This window comes from Aricia agestis, chromosome 21, assembly GCF_905147365.1.
Source record: "Aricia agestis chromosome 21, ilAriAges1.1, whole genome shotgun sequence".
NCBI classification, from domain to species: Eukaryota; Metazoa; Arthropoda; class Insecta; order Lepidoptera; family Lycaenidae; genus Aricia; species Aricia agestis.
The window spans coordinates 6,478,169-6,498,040 of record NC_056426.1 but is presented as its reverse complement, the minus strand read 5'-3'; positions in this window follow the sequence as shown (position 1 = coordinate 6,498,040).

Sequence of the window (19,872 nt, the reverse complement as noted above, 5' to 3'; positions counted from 1 at the left end):
ATATATTTCAGTAGATTTCAGTTAAAAAGTTTACTTTTTATATGAAATATCATCAAAGATCTTGTTTCCTTTGTCTAAATATACCTATTTGTAAAGATTTAGATTCTTACATCATCATTTAGAATTAATTATCAACTCAAAACACACAACCCTTCAATAACATTTACTAATTTAACTACTGACTAACCCTTTAATAATTTCAAAATCTGTTTAAACTAAGCAGGTAACAATATGTCTCCTCTATTATATAAGTTTTGCAATGACATTACGAAAGAAAAACGCAACGGAATTGCAAAGAAGATTACTTAGAATTAGCTTCTGCCGAGTGACAATAATATAATATTTAATAAAAGGCTTAAAGTTTAATAAAAGGTAACTAAATGGCTTCCGAAAAGACAATAGGATTTCAAGTTTCTAGAAATTGTCACAGACATATAGCGTTTTCGGCATCTAGAACTGCCCCGGGGCAGGCCGAATGCCGAAAATACGGTAATAGCCGAACGAGGCACTTAGACTTGGTGCTAGTTGGTACTACTAATATAAATATTCTGTGGTACTAGTATGTACGTAGTTTATGTAGCTATTTGAACTTCGGCTATTTTCGTATCCATTCGGTTCGCCCTGCCATTATAATGGTGACATTTTTCGTAAGTTCCAAAATATAAGCCAGTATACAGTGTGTAAAAAAAATAAGTGATAATACTTTAGGGTGTGTACGTGTTCCTTGTAGAGAGTTCACTGTGAAAGTAGCAGTGCTGAAAGACGGAAAATTTTTTTCACTTTTGTATGGACAAGGGCCCGAGAGTCACGAGTTTCCCCATACAAAAGTGAAATAAATTTTGGTCTTTCAGCGCTGCTACTTTCACAGTGAACTCTCTACAAGGAACACGTACACACCCTAAAGTATTATCACTTATTTTTGTTACACCCTGTATAGGCTCGTGACGTTTACGATCCGATGCTATAGTAAATGTCATATTGTAATAATTTTAATGCTAAAAAAATGTTTGATGAGTCGAGCAGCTTCGTACTTCTCAGTGGAAATCCTTACTCTTTAAAATATTGCATAGACAGCTGGGATTTTCTTTTAAGAATAGATCTCGTTATTAATATACAAGATTTAACAAAACTAAGTGATAATACTTTAGGGTGTGTACATGTTCCTTGTAGAGAGTTCACTGTGAAAGTAGCAGTGCTGAAAGACCACTTTTTTTTTGGTAGGTAATAGATAGCCCCAGCGTTACGAGTTTCCCCAAAACCAAAAAGAAATTGGTCTTTCAGCGCAGCTATTTTCACAGTGAACTCCCTTCATGGAACACGTACATATCCTAAAGTATTATCACTTACATTATTTCACCCTGTACATAGGTGCTAAGATCTAATAGCAAACACTTGATAAATTATAATAAAACAACCTACAAAGTTATGAAAAACCTACGAATGCAAAACACCGGGTGTAAGAATGCAAAAGACAATATGACAATACCAGTTTAGTTCAATTATTGGACAGACAGATGCGTCCAGTAATTGAGGATAACTTTATTGCAGATGTACTGACAGCCAGACGCTGTAGTTATACTTAACAGTTGCAATCCCATTCCTAGTGGCTTCTCTTAAAACTTATTGAAGATTCATATGCCAGACTATGGTTTCCCTCTCAAGATTGTTGTAATATTTTATACTGATACTAGCTGTCCCGGCAAACGTTTCTTTGCCATATAAAGTATTTCGCCCGTATTATTTTATTGAAGTGACTAAATAAGTATGTCACCATGGCAACGTCCATCGCTATCCCGTCGCATAATCAATGGTCGCTGTCAGTTTCGAGCTGTAATAATTTACTATTATTTATTCAACAAATGCACTTATTAATATAAAAAGTACCGATTCTCAGACCTACTGAATATGCATATAAAATTTGGTTTAAATCAGTAAAACCGTTTCGGAGGAGTACGCGGCCTAACATTGTGACACGAGAATTTTATATATAAGATAATATTATGCTATCGTTCGGAAAAAATGTATGAAGGAATACGTGTATTGAATTGCATACTTCAGTTTATTAAACTATTGCATACCTGCTCAACCTAGGAGTGCGTTTGGTACTCCAGTCATTACGTCGGAAAAATCGGCTGGCATGGCAATGGCATTTTTGTATGAGACAGTTATTTAATGGGAAAACTTCAAACGATGTTTGCTCCAGTTTTGAGGTGTCTTGATAGTATGTAATTGAATTAAATATAAATAGACATCGAGTGTTAATTTAAAAGTAGGTACTTGAAGTCAGCTGTCAAATATTTTCAGAAAATAAGTTCCGTTTTTAGCAGTTTTGATATTCGACATTTTTTTAAATGTTGAAGGAGAGAAACGCCCTTATTTTTAGTTTTAAATACTTACCAAATACAAACGTATCATTTAAATAATATCGTGTAGGAAAAATAAAAATTGAGTATTTTATTTCTGATAATGTAACGTTAAACTTGAATTAACTTATTGATAATAAGGTTTGGTAAAATCAATTTCGAGTATTTTGGGCATAAAATGATATTTTTTGAATTTAGGTACAGATTTTTATCAAAACTTATTTTTGACAATAGACAAAACAAAATTTTACACAATTTCGATATTTACCTAATAAGCAGCAGTTTTGTGCTTTTTCGTGGTTCAGACTACCTACCTGTTTCTAGCTTCTGATGGAATGATCTGTACTTACTTTTCGAGTCTCCCAATCTCATGTCGTATGATGCATACCTACTTACCTTCCATTCGTCAGTGCCCCACTCAAATGTTACCTTCAATAGGCTGATGCAATGTTTTTATTAAGTTTCAATCAAAAACAAACATTAAATAATTGAGATTGTAATGTGATAAGTAATCTACGTATCACTTATACATCCCAAATATTGATTGTTTTTCTAAACTTTAATTTTTTTTCAAAGTTGCTCTCTGTATATCAAACTTAAAATAAATATTAGTTTGATATAGAAAGGGCAATAAAAAAACCTTAAAAAACCTTAAAAGTAGCGTTTGCTCTACAATTTTTAAATTTAGGTAAAATAGAAGTTATATTTCAAAATATACTAAGTACTTATTATATTAGGAAACCTTGAATCAATCTTAAAAAATCTTTTAAAACGATCATTTAAATTCCGAATGAATTTCAAGAATGAAAATATCTAAGAATTCTTAAATTTAAAATATTTTAAATTCACCAATAAAAATTTAAGCAATGTAGAGATTAGGAAATTAGCCGCTCTATATTTTTAAATTTAGGTAAAAATAGGGAATAAAAAATAAAAAATAGAAGTACATTTTAAATAATATTTATTCTAAACATGCCATAGCAACAATTATCTAGAGTATTACCTAACAGTCTCATTCATTTACAAGAGTATAACATTATTCTGAGAAAAATGCAGTTTAAAAATAAATGCAAAAATTCAACTATAACCTCAGTCAATAAATATAGTTCAATGAAATATTCTACTTAAACTACGGTTAGTCAATAAATAGTAAAAGGTAACTTTAATAAATTATCATTTCAGCCACAACGGCTAAGGCAGTGTCGTCTTTGGTCTTAAAATTAAATTCTTAACTAAGTACACTTACAGAATTTCTTTTTCTTTCTATTCGATGATATCTCTAGTCTATACTCTAAGAATCTGTGGCGCTTTGATAAACACAAGTACGGCATTGCAGATTTTAAATTTAGAATTGGAGACATAACATGGAGTCTTAAATTTAAATTAGCCTAGTACACGTTGGTTGGATCTAGAGCCATTTTCACTCACAGTTTTTTAAGTCTTTCAATACACTCCCGTGGGATCGAGACCCATTTTGGAAAAATCACTTCACTAGTACACGTTCGTGGGATCCAGAGTTTGCGGCATCTTCAATATTTTCAGTTGAATTTCTCGAAAAACGATTAACAGGATTTTTTCGTATTTTTCAAAATTTACTCCGATTTTTGTCAAAATCTCCGATTTTTGTCAAAATCTCCAATTTTTTCAAAATTCTTCTGAATTCGATTTTCAACCTCAGTAGATGCCAGTCGGGTCCAAGCCGGTCATTTTGGTCTCAATAAACTCCAGTGGGATCCAGTCCGATCATCTTGAATGATTTCAAAAATCCACGAAAATATGAGATTTTTGGGTGAATCAGTAAATCCCGGTCGGGTCCAGAACCTTTACGTTCATAATGATTTAGATAATCGAGATCGATCTCGTTAGCGATGGCACGTGGGCGAACGATACGAACACTGTCACGACTCGGTGACGACTGGCCGCTGCGTTCCACGTGCCTCTATATATAGCAGATCTCGCGCGTTTGCTCATTTTTTGCAATTTGAATTTGGAAGCTTTCAGCCGATGCGCCCCCGCCCTTGCACCTTTTTTATCTATTAAAAAAACAAAAATGACAGATTGCACAGGAAAGGTGTTTGATCGCCTCTCGTATGTTAGCACGCCTAATGTTATGACAGCGATTAAAAAAGTTTGTTTTATGATTATAACTGTATCCTATTTAAAATCTGTGAGGAATATAAATTATTTTATTATAAAAACTTTGCTACCTTTAAAAAGTTAGGTTCCCTTTATAGACTCTACATTTGCGGCTGAATTCCTGAAAATAGTATAAGTACCTACTGGACTAAAAAAAATATATAAGCTTAGGTAGTTATTTAACATTTATATTCCCTTCCCTACTCTCCCCTATTCCCTTCCCTTCCCATCCCTACCCTCCCCTATTACCCTATTCCCTCTTAAAAGGCCGGGAATGCACCTGCAGCTCTTCTGATACTACGAGTGTCCATGGGTAGAAGTTGCTTTCCATCAGGTGACCCGTTTGCTCGTTTGCCCCCTTCTTTCATAAAAAAATAAATAAAAAAAAAACATTTGTGATTAAGTAAATGTTTGCTAACAAATGTTTTGTAAACTTATAATATACTGTCGTATAGACCACCTGACAACCCGAAAATGCGTGACCATTTTTGATCTGTCAATGTGTGCGTGTGCTAGTGATGTATATTTTACTATCGATAGTATAGTATTTTGCTATCGATAGTTTAGTCCGTTCGAGTTATTTTACCTGAGTTTCTATAAGAAATAAATAATAAGCAACTTTGACAGATTTTGTATTTCAAATAAGGTATCATAAATTTTAATTGGCAAAAAAGTAGATACACATTTTCGTTTTTCAATCGTCATTCGTCGGATATGTTATGACTTATGACATTAGGTTCTTATAGGGGTAAATAATATACACATAACACATTATAAAGTTACTTATTTATTACTCAGGTAAAATCTATCTGGTAAATCAGCCCTTACATTGCTGCATTGAAAGTAAACGTTGAAAGTAAACAACACACATAGTATATTATATTTTATTCTTAAATTAAATACATATCATAATACTTTTGGGAGTGCCTCCGCTGCCGGCGCCGGCTCCCAAAAATATCAGTAATGGGAACTACGGTAAGTATACTGTCGGCAGTCGAGATATAAAACAACGACTGCCGGCGCTGGCACTCAAAATGGGAGCCGGTGATAATGCGTAAAGCGCTAGGTTCCAGTGCCGATACACAAATTTGAAAAAGAAATTATAATTATAATCTCAATTTATATATTCGACTTTTAAAGGTGAAGGTTTGGTACCTATTTGTTCGGCTGTGGATATTTTAGTTTCTTGTGATGCATTTTCTTAGCTTTGCTTTACCTTAGCTATCTTTTTTCAGCTATCAAAAAGTAAGATTTTGCACCACAGCTACAGTTATAAACTCCGTGGTATACTTCCGAAGGTACTGAACTGAACTTCAGATTCCTTATACATGTTGGAGAGTTTCAGCGTTGTTTAAAGAAGCAAAGATATTGTCTTTAAATGCTACTATACAGATCACATTTATCAGCATCTTCATCATCACCACCATTAACCCATCCAAGATTCAAGCCCCATACGAGCACCGGTGATCGCGACAACAATAGAATACAATAGCATTTCCGAGAATCCCCGATCGAAGGATTCAAATAATTATGCATCCTTACAATTATTATGACCTTATTATTTGTACTTTTCATAGTCATTTAGCTCAAGTCTGATATTTTTGATCATTATTCTGTTTGACAAGCGATGTTTGCCGAATAGGCGCCGGCAGCCTATTCGGCAAACATCGCGTGACTTCGGCAAACTTCGGAGTTCGGAAAACGGCGCCGGCAGCCATTTTGGCAACCGGCGCCGGCAGCGGAGGCACTCCCTAATACTTTTTATTACAATCATTTTTAACCGACTTTAAGGAGGAGGTTAGACGTTCGGCTGTGGATATAATATTTTTTATGTATGTATTTGTATGTTCAACTATTACTCCGCCGTTTGTGAACCGATTTGAAGGACAATAGTAATATTATACTTAAATGAACTAAAAAGTATTAAATAATCCTTATTCTGTATTCAGTATTTCTGTTCTCAATCTTCATAATTTTGAAGTCGGTACCAGTACTATTCTAGTCTATTATATTATTGAAAGCTGCATTCAATGAGTATTAGATTCTAGTGACTGATCTGTGAAACCTTGATTTTATACTAGGTATGTCAAAAGATAATTATTACTTAAAATAATCGTTAAAATAAGATAATATGTCCTTTTTAAGGTGATAAATATAAAGGTAAATGATTTTTAGTTTTATGTTATTGTAAAATGTCGATAAGCATATCGATAAATTTGATTCAAGCACTAGCGTATATGTAAAAAAATTTAATGAAAAATGTTTCTTCAAAATTTGTGTAATATAAGAACAATAGTAACTTTATTTACGCAAAATATGAAAGTAAAAGGGAGGATTCACAATATTTTATTTGAAATAGAGAACTAAAGACAGAATAGAGCGAAAATAAACACATCGTAGCAATTATAAATTAAAAAAAAATAAAATAAATAAAATAAAAAAAATAAATAAATTATGACATGAAGATTAATTACGGGTGAAATGTATATTTTTCAGGATTATTCCTATGATTTACAATGCAATCACTCACAGCACAAGTTATTATTGTTATATATAATAGTATTTGTAGAAAATAACATACGATTTAAATAATAAATTGCAAATACCGAAAGGGCATAAAAACGATTGACGACTTTTGACGACCTGTCAAATAAAAGTTGTTACAATTTTCATTAGACTGCCTCTCTCTTTTCATCTTGTTATAATTCTTTAAAGGATTTTCTTCTCTCTCGCACTCTTTGTTGGTCTATGCATTATAAGTTTATGGTATTTAATGATAAATAAAATAATAAATATCATTAAAAATTAATAGTTTCAATTTAAGCGCCTATTTTTTAAATACTAAATTTAGAAAAAAATAAAAAGCCTTTTGCGCAATCTGTGAAATATGCTTAGACCTTCAAAAATATGCAAAGAATTTAGATACAGTTTTTTTTAAAGAGATTGGAGAAGAAGGTTTATAATCTTTTAATACTAAATTATTAATACGAAAGTGTGACTGTCTGTCAATTACCTCTTCACGCCCAAACCGCTGAACTACTTTTGTTGAAATTTGGAGACACTATGAATCCCGGGAAAGGACACTGGATAACTTTATCCCGGAAAAATGTACGGTTCCGCGCTATAAAATAATAATTATGGTGCAATGGAGTTGTGAGTATCATGTTAATATAAGCATATATAGTCTGTCAAAAAATAGAAGAAATTAAAAAGTGGCAACATCGTAGTGTCATTCCTTTTTCTTAGATTGATTTGAAAGGGATGACACTACGATGTTGCCACTTTTTAATTTCTTCACTTTTTCGACAGACTATACGTCCACGTATGTGGAGAAACAAATTCTGCCGGGTCAGCTAGTTGTTACTATAAAATATTGCTGACGCATTCCGAATCCGTTTCTGTAAGTATCACGTTTGGGTTTCCATCTACGTGTGGTAATACTGCTGAGCATCCGGAATACTGTTCTAATGTTATATTACGGACATATACAGAGTGTAACAAAACAGTGATAATACTTGATGGTGTGTTGGTTCATTATAGAGTTCGCTATGAAAGAAGGAGCGCTGAAAGAGGAACTTTTTTTTCATCTTTGTATGGAAAAATTCACGACGCGCCCTTTTTCTGACGATGGGAGAGCCATGCTTCGGCACGAATGGGAGCGCTCGACCGGAGAAACACCACGGGCTCACAGAAAACCGGCGTGAAACAGCGCTTGCGCTGTGTTTCGCCGAGTGAGTGAGTTTACCGGATGCCCAATCCCCTACCCCTTTCCCTTCCCTGCCCTCCCCTATTCCCTTTCCTACCCTCCCCTATTACCCTATTCCCTCTTAAAGGCCAGCAACGCACTTGAAGCTCTTCTGATGCTGCGAGTGTCCATGGGTGACGGAAGTTGCTTTCCATCAGGTGACCCGTTTGCTCGTTTGCCCCCTTATTACATAAAAAAAATACAAATCATAAAAAAAGCTCTTTCTGCGCTGCTAATTTCACTGTAAACTCTATTTAAGAGGACGTCTAACCCAAAAAATCAAACATCGTCCTTCTCTCTTCACACTTACGATCGTCTTTCATATGCCAGGTGAAAAAGGACGACGCGGATTCATCGCCAAATTATTTTTTTCTCAATAACTCGATAAATATACACAACATTTCTAATAATTAAAGGTCGGTTTCTCAATTATAGAATTTTATGCAATGTGTTAAAATATTAACTTTTAGAAAATGAAACAATTCGGGGCTTATTTTCAAGTATAAAAATGAATAATTATAAAATCGAAAATTTTGGGTTGGTTGCCCCCTTAAGGAAACATACACTAGAGTAGATAGAGATAGAGAGATTAGTTTTGGTACACCTTGTAAAAATAGGCACATCATAATTGTTGTCATAACATAAACTACTAACCGCCGCGCTCATAGACGGATAATATTCATTACTTAATTGTAATTAAATTTAGAATAAGGACATAATTTTGTAAACTTGAATAAATACTTGAAAAAAATTAAATGAAGATGTTGTCATACATTACATTATCTGTCAAACTCTTCATACATTATCTGTCAAAACTGTCTCTTCATTAAAGTGAAGTTTAATCATCATTACAATGATATGTCTTAACAATAATTATCTATTAAGACGTGTTAACCGAGTACATTAGGACCAAGTATAGGTACATCCATACTTCTATACTATATACTATACTATACTATACTATATACTATATACTATACTATATACTTACTATAAAATATTATAAATGCGAAAGTGTGTCAGTCTGTCTGTCTGTTACCTCTTCACGCCCAAACCGCTGGACCGATTTTACTGAAATTTGGCATGGAGATTCTTTGAGTCCCGGGAAAGGACATAGGATACTTTTTATCCCGAAAAAATGTACGGTTCCCGAGTGATAAACGAGTTTTGGCGCAACGGAGTTGCGGGCGTCATCTAGTAAAAACTATATTTCAGCCAAGTATTATAGAATACTGAAATTCTGAGCTTTAATATCTCGTGATAAACATGCGTTGCTATTTCCAGAGTCTTAAAAACTTTGATCGAAAATATTATTATGCCGTGCTATTTCCTGAGTTTCGAATTCTTTAAGTGCACGCCCTAAAATATTAAAATGCATGAAAAACCACATGATTTCACATGCCATTAAGTGGTATGTGCTTTCTCCATGGAATACATAAATTTTACAGAGCATATATTTCGAGGTCATTATCATGAGAAAGCTGTATTAATTTTAATTAAAACATGTTTAAATTTATTTAAACCCTATGACAGTTTCTTACGGGTACACTCTACTTTTTCAGGAGAAATAGAGGTGATATTAGGAGTTAGCTTAGTTATTTACTTTTTTTTTGTTATTAGAAAGTTATTCAAAGCCTAATTACTAGTTTTACTACCACCATGCCGATTAAAATACGTTCAGTAAATTTACGTTTATAAAAACATATCATTCGGATATTTTTGCCTTTTTTTAATAATATTAAATTTCGAATGATCGTAAATACTTCACGACGACGATGACAAGTATAATAATTGATTAATTACTTGAATCTCACGTAAAAAGAAAAAATAATAGTCAAAAATCATAATTATTATTATTACTACTTTAGTCACACAAAAGTAGGTCAGGTCAAAAATTTAAAACGATGTATTTGTTACAGTTAAGTCTTTTTGACTTAATAAGAAATAAATCGCCTCAATTTTTTTTTGTAGAATAAATTAAAATAAATATTCTATTAATATAAATATAAATAAATAATTTTTACTCCAATATTTTGATCGAATATTTTAAAACCGGGCAAGTGCGAGTTGGACTCGCCTATGAAGGGTTCCGCAGGTTCATAAGGTTTATTTTTATGAAATTAAAAGGTTTTTGATTTATTTTTATATCTCAGTTGATTTAATGAAAATTAATTTAAGGTTTACCATTTAAGACGTTTAAAAAAAACTACTTGTTAGATCTCGTTCAAACCAATTTTCGTTGATAGTTTTTATAGTAATGTACATCATATATTTTTCTTGACTTATCATGAATACTTTAGAAGTTAGAGGGGGGGACACACATTTTACCACTTTGGAAGAGTCTCTCTCGCAAACTATTCAGGTTAGAAAAAAATGATATAAGAAACTTCAATATGATTTTTGAAGACCTATCCATATATAGCCCACACGCGTAGGTTAGATGAAAATATTTTTTTTGTTTCAGTTGTACCTATGGAGACCCCTAAAATTTATAATAATTTTTCCATTTTTATATCAAAATCTTAATGCGGTTCATAGACTACATGTACTTACCAAGTTTCAATAGTACAGCTCTTATAGTTTCGGAGAAAAGTGGCTGTGACATACGGACGGACAGACAGACAGACATGACGAATCTATAAGGGTTCCGTTTTTTGCCATTTGGCTACGGAACCCTAAAAAACACTCTAAGTGATGTTTGTATCTAAGCCACTGCTAACACTAGCGGTCCAAGGAATTAAACAAAATATTATACAAAATTATAAGGTTTATACAAAATATTAATAATGTTCTATGAGCAAATTCTTTCTATTTACCGAATTAGCAGAAAACCAAAAATAAACTAGCGCGTCATAAAAGTGACTACAGTTCGCTGAACATTATAATATGACCACGGGTGGCGGATTTGGCACCAACAGAAACGTCCACCACGTAACTTTATACACAATCCTTTCAGAAACAATGTGTTAATCCCTTCATTATACACATTATTGCGAATATAGTTTGTTGGGTTGCGCTTCCCTGAAGAAGATATGTTTCTAGAAATTAAGACAAACATTTTAAGCTGATTATGGCCACGCAAATTACGAATTGACGAATTTGGGGCAAAATAAATATTTTAATCCTTACCTTTAATGTGCGCAATTTTTTTGCACGGAAAACGGGTAGAAAAAAATAATGTTACATTTTCAACTGACATTCCGACGTACTCAAAGACATTTAATTATGATTAAGATTCAATTTAATGTAGAGTTTGACAGATAATGTATGGGGCTTATGTCAAAATTTTAAATTAATTACATTTAAGTAATTAATGTTCCACACTGAGTGCGGCAGATTAAGCTTTAAACTTTAATCACAAAATAAGTAACTTGTTTTTGTTCCCAATACAAATATTTGAAAAAAAACTCAGAAAATGGCATGACGTGTATTTGACAGAAAAGTCGGGATTGTTCTACTCTGATTTCTGAAACAACCCCGAATTGGGGCTATTTATAATGACTTCATATACTTTTTCCACTACATAATATATAAAAATATCTGAACTGAAGAAAAAATAAGTTGAAGCCAGTATTTTCATAATACATATTTAATTAATGTCATCATTTTTTACACAATCGTTTTTAGGGTTCCGTAACCAAAGGGTGAAAACGGGACCCTATTACTAAGACTTCGTTATCTGTCCGTCTGTCCGTCTGTATCTCAAGAACCGCTATAGCTAGACTTCTGAAATTTTTACAGACTGTGTATATCTGTTGCCGCTATTACAACAAATACTAAAAATAAAATAATATTAATATTTAAGGTTTCCCATACAACAAACGTGATTTTTTTTTACCTTTCTTTGCTCGATATCAATAATGGCACTTGAAATTTTCACAAAGGCTTTAGATATATGTGTACTTTAATAATACGTATTAATATTTAAAAGGCTCCCATACAAAAAACACAAATTTTGGCCTATTTTTGCTCTATAACGATACGGAACGCTACGTGTGCGAGTCCGACTCGCACTTGGCCGATTTTTTTAACTTACATACCTATCTTCTATTTTCGTCGTCGCTAAAATCACTTTGTGGTCTTACCATCAGGTGGTCACATGCCACCTAATGAGAAGTAGCCCAAAAGAAAGTGTTTGTCTCGTTCTAATGCCATTGTTCTACGTTATAATCCCAAACCGACAGCCATATTAACTGTGGTTAATACTGCAGCTACCTCATGTCTATAATGCGCTTAAATATAATCTTCTATGATTTATGGTCGGACTTCTATGAATTCTGTTGCAAATTATTGTCAAGTTGGTGCATGTAGAGACGCCATTAGTGGCAAGGGTTCGAAAGTATTCGAAGTTTAAAATTCGGTGTATGTACATTTTTGTTTTGGCGGGAATGTGGAGAGTTTTTCAGTAATCTTTCATATTATGTGATGCGTACTTTTATTCGCTGGCTGGTCGACCGATAAGCCAAGGATTTCCATAATTAAAATAAAATATGGAATCCTAAAAACTAGCCTCATCATTGTCATTGCCTATATTATAAGCCTATATTATTATTATTATTATTATGAAAAAGAAGAGTAGTCTCGGCTTCTTGCCGGGGAGATGACTCAGGCACGGGCATAAGCCAAGTAACCTGGTTCATGATAAAGGTGTATTATGATTGGGGTGTAAGGAAAGATGAGGATGGGTTTAGAAAACGGCGAACTAATGAGCATGTATCGATGATGATAGATTTTTGCATTTGGATATAAGTGTTTTTATGAAGGTCTAGAGTTTTCAGAGATGCGGCGAGGGTCTTCGGTATTACTCCAGTAGAGGAAATGATGATGGGGACAATTTTTACAGCCTCTTGGTGCCACATTTGTTTAATTTCATCGGCGAGTGGAATATATTTTTGTATTTTTTCGTTGTGTTTTTGTTTTAGATTGTTGGTGTTTGGGACGGCGATATCTATCAGGTAAGTTGTTTTTATTATTATTATTATTATTACTTATTATTATTATTATGTAAGCATTATATGAACAAATTTCTTTAATTATACTTAACTCTACTAATATGTAAGTACCTACTTCTTTTTCAAACAAAAAAAAATATACTTGAGGTTGATAAAATGATAACGAAATCAGAGTGAGCTGAGGTCAAAAGTCAAAACTAAAATACGTGGGAGAGCCATGCTTTGGCACGAATGGGCCGGCTCGACCGGAGAAATACCACGTTCTCACACAAAATCGGCGTGAAACAGCGCTTGCGCTGTGTTTCGCCGAGTGAGTTTACCGGAGGCCCGATCCCCTACCCTATTCCCTTTCCTACCCTCCCCTATTTCCTTTCCTTCCCATCCCTACCCTCCCCTATTACCCTATTCCCTCTAAAAGGCCGGCAACGCACCTGCAGCTTTTCTGATGCTGCGAGTGTCCATGGGCGACGGAAGTTGCTTCCCATCAGGGGTCGTTTGCTCGTTTGCCCCTCTGTATTTGCTCTTTTGTATGAGAAAAGTCTAAGTTAGAATTCTACTAGTATGATAGCCCGCTACTTCTAAAAGACGTCGAGCCTATATTTAGACTTTAATATTAACAAGTTTATTATTAAATAGTGATTATTATTAACCGCAAATTGTCACAATAGTAGTTGAGGTTTAGTTATTGGTTTTTTAATGTTGGAATTAATTATTAAACAATAAATGTAATAATATTACAATTATATAAATGTGTTAGAGTTTTTTTATCTTAGATGTTGGAGGAAAAGATTGGGCAATATTTCCACTATAGGACGCTGTTGACAAAATTTGCTACTTTAGGTATAAATAATATACCCGAAGGTATCCAATATCCATACTATTATTATGAATGCGAAAATGTATCCGCTAATTTTAAGCTAGTTAATTTTATGTCTATGTATATACATTTTTCTCTCCAAGAGAATGGTTTGAATGCACTTGAAACTCTTCTTTTTCAGATATCTGTTGTATGAGTATGTGCAAATAATTATTGTCTGTGTGCGTAATGACGAATTGCCCCAAAATTATGTTGTTTGGGGCCATTTTACGTATTCCTAACCCCGGATCTCTCCTTTGCACGTGGGTGCATTAATCAAACTCTCATCAAATCCACGCCCAGACTATAAATAGAATCATAATCATAACTCACCATAAAAATCTCTCCATTTTCATGTGAAAAATAATCCGACACTATTCGAGTTCAATGACATCACATTTCTAATTTGGAACCGAGCTACGCGACGAATTTTAATACGCCTTACTCGAATACAAAGCAGAACGTTTTAGCGACTTCGTAATTTGGTCAGGTTGTTCGCGAAAAGTTGGTCCGCACCAGTCGCGACCACTTTCTTTTAGACAGACTTGTCCATAGTGAAACTAATTATTGATCTAGCAAATATAATAATTGTTAGAAATGCTTTGAAACGCCAAATGTGATTGGTGTGACTAGATTTCCCAAGCCGCTTTTTTGCGCGGCAAGGCTGAAAACTATCCTATTATTTTTAAACATTATTTTTACAAAATACCATTGATTCTTAAAGTATAAAAAATACGCCATTCACTCCATTCTGTCAATTCAAGCTAACTCGTCTAGGTGGTGGTTGTCGTACCAGTTTACCGTAAACACGTAATCTCTAATTTTGATGGAAATAAAAATTTCCACCAAAATTATATAAAAAATGCAAGTTGTTGAAATCCATTCATATGTCCTTTAGGTTGCAGAATATTTGAGATATTTCCAGCGATCGAAGTTTATAGATTCTAGAATATTATTTGTAACTACATGTTGCCCGCAACTCCATTGAACAAATATTTTTATATCGTGCAGGACTCTACATTTTGTCGCGTGAATATTATAGTTTGTGCGTTTTATGATGATATGGGTAACAGTTTTCATGTTCCTTGCTACGGGTTTTTTTTACAAGAAAACAAAAAAAAACAAAATGTAATAAATTATATGCCATCTACAAAAACAAATGTTTCCTATAATTTTCTAAATGCTAACCTATTAATAAAAATTATTGTCCTTTTCCAGGCCTTAAAGCAGCTATCCCCAACCCGCGGCCCGTACACGGTACAACGTAACAACTTTACTTTATCTGTGGCCCGCGTGATGTTAAATCATTTTGAAATTCACGCCCATCGGCAAAATAATGTTAAGTCGTCGTGAAAGTCGTGAAATTTTTTCCACTTTTAAATCGTTAATTTTGAAGAACGTTATTTTTTAACCCTAAAAATTTTTAGTTGCGGCCCATGATACCAAGATTAAGACATGTTTATGGCCCCTATGAAAAAAAGGTTGGGGACCACGGCCTTAAAGTATCTTCATATCGAATATCTACTAAATCGGTTTAGTTGTTTAAGCTTGATGAGGTAACAGACAGACTGACAGACACACTTTTGACTTTCGCATTGATAATTATATTAGTAAGGACTAAGGATTGACTCATCTTGACGGGGGCACTCCCGTGCTCCCGGATATATTTCTGTTTAACGTGATAACTTAAATAGATTTCACATTTTATGTTCTTTTTTTTGCCTATGGACCACCCTTAAAATTCACCCATAAAAATAGATTGTGCAATCGCAAAATTTTTTAGCGCCAAAAATCTTGCATTGTTCAAAAAGGTTTTTACTTATCCACATTGTTCAAAGTGGCAAAAGCGGCATAAGCTAGCTGTTAGCTAAATAAAAAAATGTTGCCATTGTTTTAATCCTGCAGATTTGCTTTTTATTGGCGCTAGTCGGCTTCAACAAAAAGGTTTTATTGCTACATCTTTTTAGCAAAATGTGCCGGTACCCTTAATGTTTTTTCGCCACAAATGTTTTACTTCAAGAAAAAATGTGCAAAAAGAAACGCGCATGTAAAATTTGTATATTTTGTTGTAGGTAATTTTTTTAATATTAGGGTTCCGTACCCAAAGGGTAAAAACGGAACCCTATTACTAAGACTTCGTTGTCTGTCTGTCTCCAGGCTGTATCTCAAGAACCGCTATAGCTAGACTTTTGAAATTTTCACAGATTGTGTATATCAGCTGTTGCCGCTATAACAACAAATACTGAAAACAAAATAAAATAAATATTTAAGGGGGGCTCCCAAACAACAAACGTGATTTTTTCGGCCTCTTTCGCTCTATATCAATAATGGCAAGAGGTAGGCACTTGATTTTTTCACATATTAATAATAATTATTAATTTATAAATAAAAATTTAAATATTCTTTAGTTATATGTGTACTTTAATATTTAACAGTAATATGATAATAAAATTTAAATATAAGGGGGACTCCCATACAAAAAACCCAATTTTTTGCCTATTTTTGCTCTGTATCGGTACGGAACCCTTCGTGCGCGAGTCGGACTCGCACTTGGCCGATTTTTTTAAATTGTAGAGTTTGAAGTTTTGCCCAATATAAGATATGAATTGTGATATTAATTAAAACTAAGTAAGACATAAAGATAACTAGCTTACTGCCGCACTCAGAGTGGAAGATTAATTACTTAAATATAATTAATTCAAAATTTTGACATGAGCCCCATACATTATCTGTCAAACTCTTCATTAAATTGAAGCTTAATCATAATTAAATGTCTCTGAGTAGCGGCGTCGTCACACCTTGACTGACTGGCGATAACACATCTACATATAGAAACCCTTGACTGACTGATGATAACACATCTACATATAAATCAAAACTACTATGTTGAAGCACAAATTAATAGACGTCATAATTTTTTCGTGAAGTGTATTACAAAATGTAAAAATTGTGGAATATACTAGGGCTCGCTTCGCTCGCTCTGATAATATCAAAACTAGTACTTATAGAGTATAGAGTAATCATTTTTTAATATTTTTACAATTTACTCCAAATAAAATATATTTTTATTTTAATGACAGAAACTTACCTTCTTTAAGGTTGAAATATACAATTTTGCGTTTTTCTGTAGACTTGGTGTCAAAATTTTCGTTCGAGGGCCAGTCACACGTTTTACTTCGGAGTCCAAAACAAACATGGCGTCCAGGTAGTAAACTCAATGGATTATTTTAAACACATAATCATGTATACAATTGCAATAATTGTAAAAAGCAACAGGTCAAAAACTTGTCCCTTAGTTTTTTGACGGTATTGTTTAGACACATTTTAAAAAATGTGTGTTTTGTTGTTTTTAATTGCAAAAAAATACTTTTGTTCGACCAGTCGTAAAGATTGCACAAATCTTATGATTTTGAATTTGGAATTCACAAATATTTTTAAAAGTTTGTGAAAGTGCGTGCAAAATTTCATTTTTTTCAGTCGTGTGTTTTTAAAGGTTTAGGGTGGAATAAATGTGAAAGTCGTACTCTTTGCAAATAAAACTTTTTATGGCTAGAAACGGTAAAAAGTGTAGTTTTTGGAATTTTTGCTTACAAAAATATACACAAAAGATTGCAGAGCACATTGAGTGTGTAATTAAAATTAATGGATAACAGAAAAAATATTTACAATATATAAAGAGTAAGTTTTTTTTTCTTGTATTTTGAATGGTAAAACAAAACAATTAAAAATTTTAAGTTTCTTACATTACTTGATGTATGTGTGTTTGGTTGTAAGAAGCTTATTTTTCCTTCCTGTTAAAATAATACACATAATAATAATAAAATTTGGTTTACCTAACGATTATTAAGAAGTTTTTGTTAGCTTGGGCTGTATGTATGTAACGGAATCTTTGAGCACGATTTTAACCTATCACCAGTAGTCTAATTAATTCCAAACTTTGCATATTATTGTATTAAGAGCCAATGACAATGCAATATTTTTTTTAATTTAAAAAAATGAGTTTTTTAGTTTTCTTTTTAACTTTTACTTAATTATTTCTTGTGTGATCGCATTTATTGGTAAAATAGTATTCGTAAGTTTAAAAAAATATAAAATGTGTTTGATTATTAGTAAAAAATCGTTGGTCTTATTAGTAACCTACATAGACAATAAAATAATTTAACAAAGGACAGGTATGTGACGGCACATTGACAATTTTTATGTTAAAAAATTGTGTAAATATCCTTACGCGATCCTTATATTTTTTATTTAAAAAACATTGTTACAATTTAAATGGTATGCAAACATTCTTTGGCGGCAAGTTGGTCGGTTTTAAACTTCTAACATTTTTTGTGAACGAAGGTTTAATTTTTTTTTAACTTTTTTAAAAAAATTGTTTCCGCATTGTAATATTTTTCCTCAGACCTCAGTGACTTATTTAAAGTAATTTATACATACTTATTAGTTTCTCAGTATTTAACACCGAATCCGTAAAGTAATTGACGTAAAAATTAGACGTGGGAGAGCCATGTTCGGCACGAATGGGCCGGCTCGGCCGGAGAAATACCACGTCCTCACTGAAAACCGGCGTGAAACAGCGCTTGCGCTGTGTTTCGCCGAGTGAGTGAGTTTACCGGAGGCCCAATCCCCTACCCTATTCCCTTCCCTTCCCTCCCTTATTGCGTTCCCTTTCCATCCCTACCTTCCCCTATTATCCTATTCCCTCTTAATAGGCCGGCAACGCACCTGCAGCTCTTCTGATGCTGCGAGTGTCCATGGGCGACGGAAGTTGCTTTCCATCAGGTGACCCGTTTGCTCGTTTGCCCCCTTATTGCATTAAAAAAAAATTGAAATGATAATTTCATTAATTTTTAATGACGTGTCAAATAGTTTTCGGGATATCTTACATAAAATTAAGTTGCAATAATCTAAATGTTCGTGTTAACTTGGATTGGTGAGAAAGTTACATCCCACAACCTGAACACTTTTGTGGTACACTTTACAAAAAAACTGCCCCGCCTACTGATTTGTACTTTATCATAGTAATTTTTATTTATATGAAGTTCTGTTATATCACCGGTCAGTCAATGTTTTTTTTTAATTTAAGTCCATCCCTCTAACAAAATCGGGGCTTGTTGTGTTCATTTTTAGGGTTCCGTACCCAAAAGGTAAAAACGGGAAAAAAAGCAAATTACAATCACACAATTAAAATACACTATACAGGATAAAATTCTGGTTGTAAAATACAGTAAAATTATAAAAGTCAATTAATACAGATATACATTTCCAATTTAAAAATCTCCAGTTAAAATACAGTAAAAAAAACTGCAGCACAACGTTCAGCTATCCTAATATTATCACAGTTTTTATAATATAAATAAATACAAATATAAATAAATAAAATAAAAACATAAGACTTATCGCAAAGGAGCCTAAATTGTGCTTTAACATAGTAATTTTCATTTATTTATATGTGGATCTGTTATCATCGGTCAGTCAGGTTTTGGTTACAATTAAAACTTAAATAATCGGCTAAGTGCGAGTCTTGAACTCGCGCGCTAAGGGCTTCGTGCCCGGTGCCGTTATAGAGCAAAAATTATTTAGGCCAAAATTGTGTTTTTGTTTGGGAGCCCCCCCTTAAATTTTTATTTTATTTAAATATTATTATTAATTATTAAAGTATACAATATAATTAAGGCCTTTGTGGAAATTTCAAGTGCCTACCTGTTGCCATTATTGATATCGAGCAAAAAAGGCCTATTAATATTATTTTATTTTCAGTATCAATATCAATTATTGTTGTTGTACCTAGTGGCAACAGATATACATCTGTGACAATTT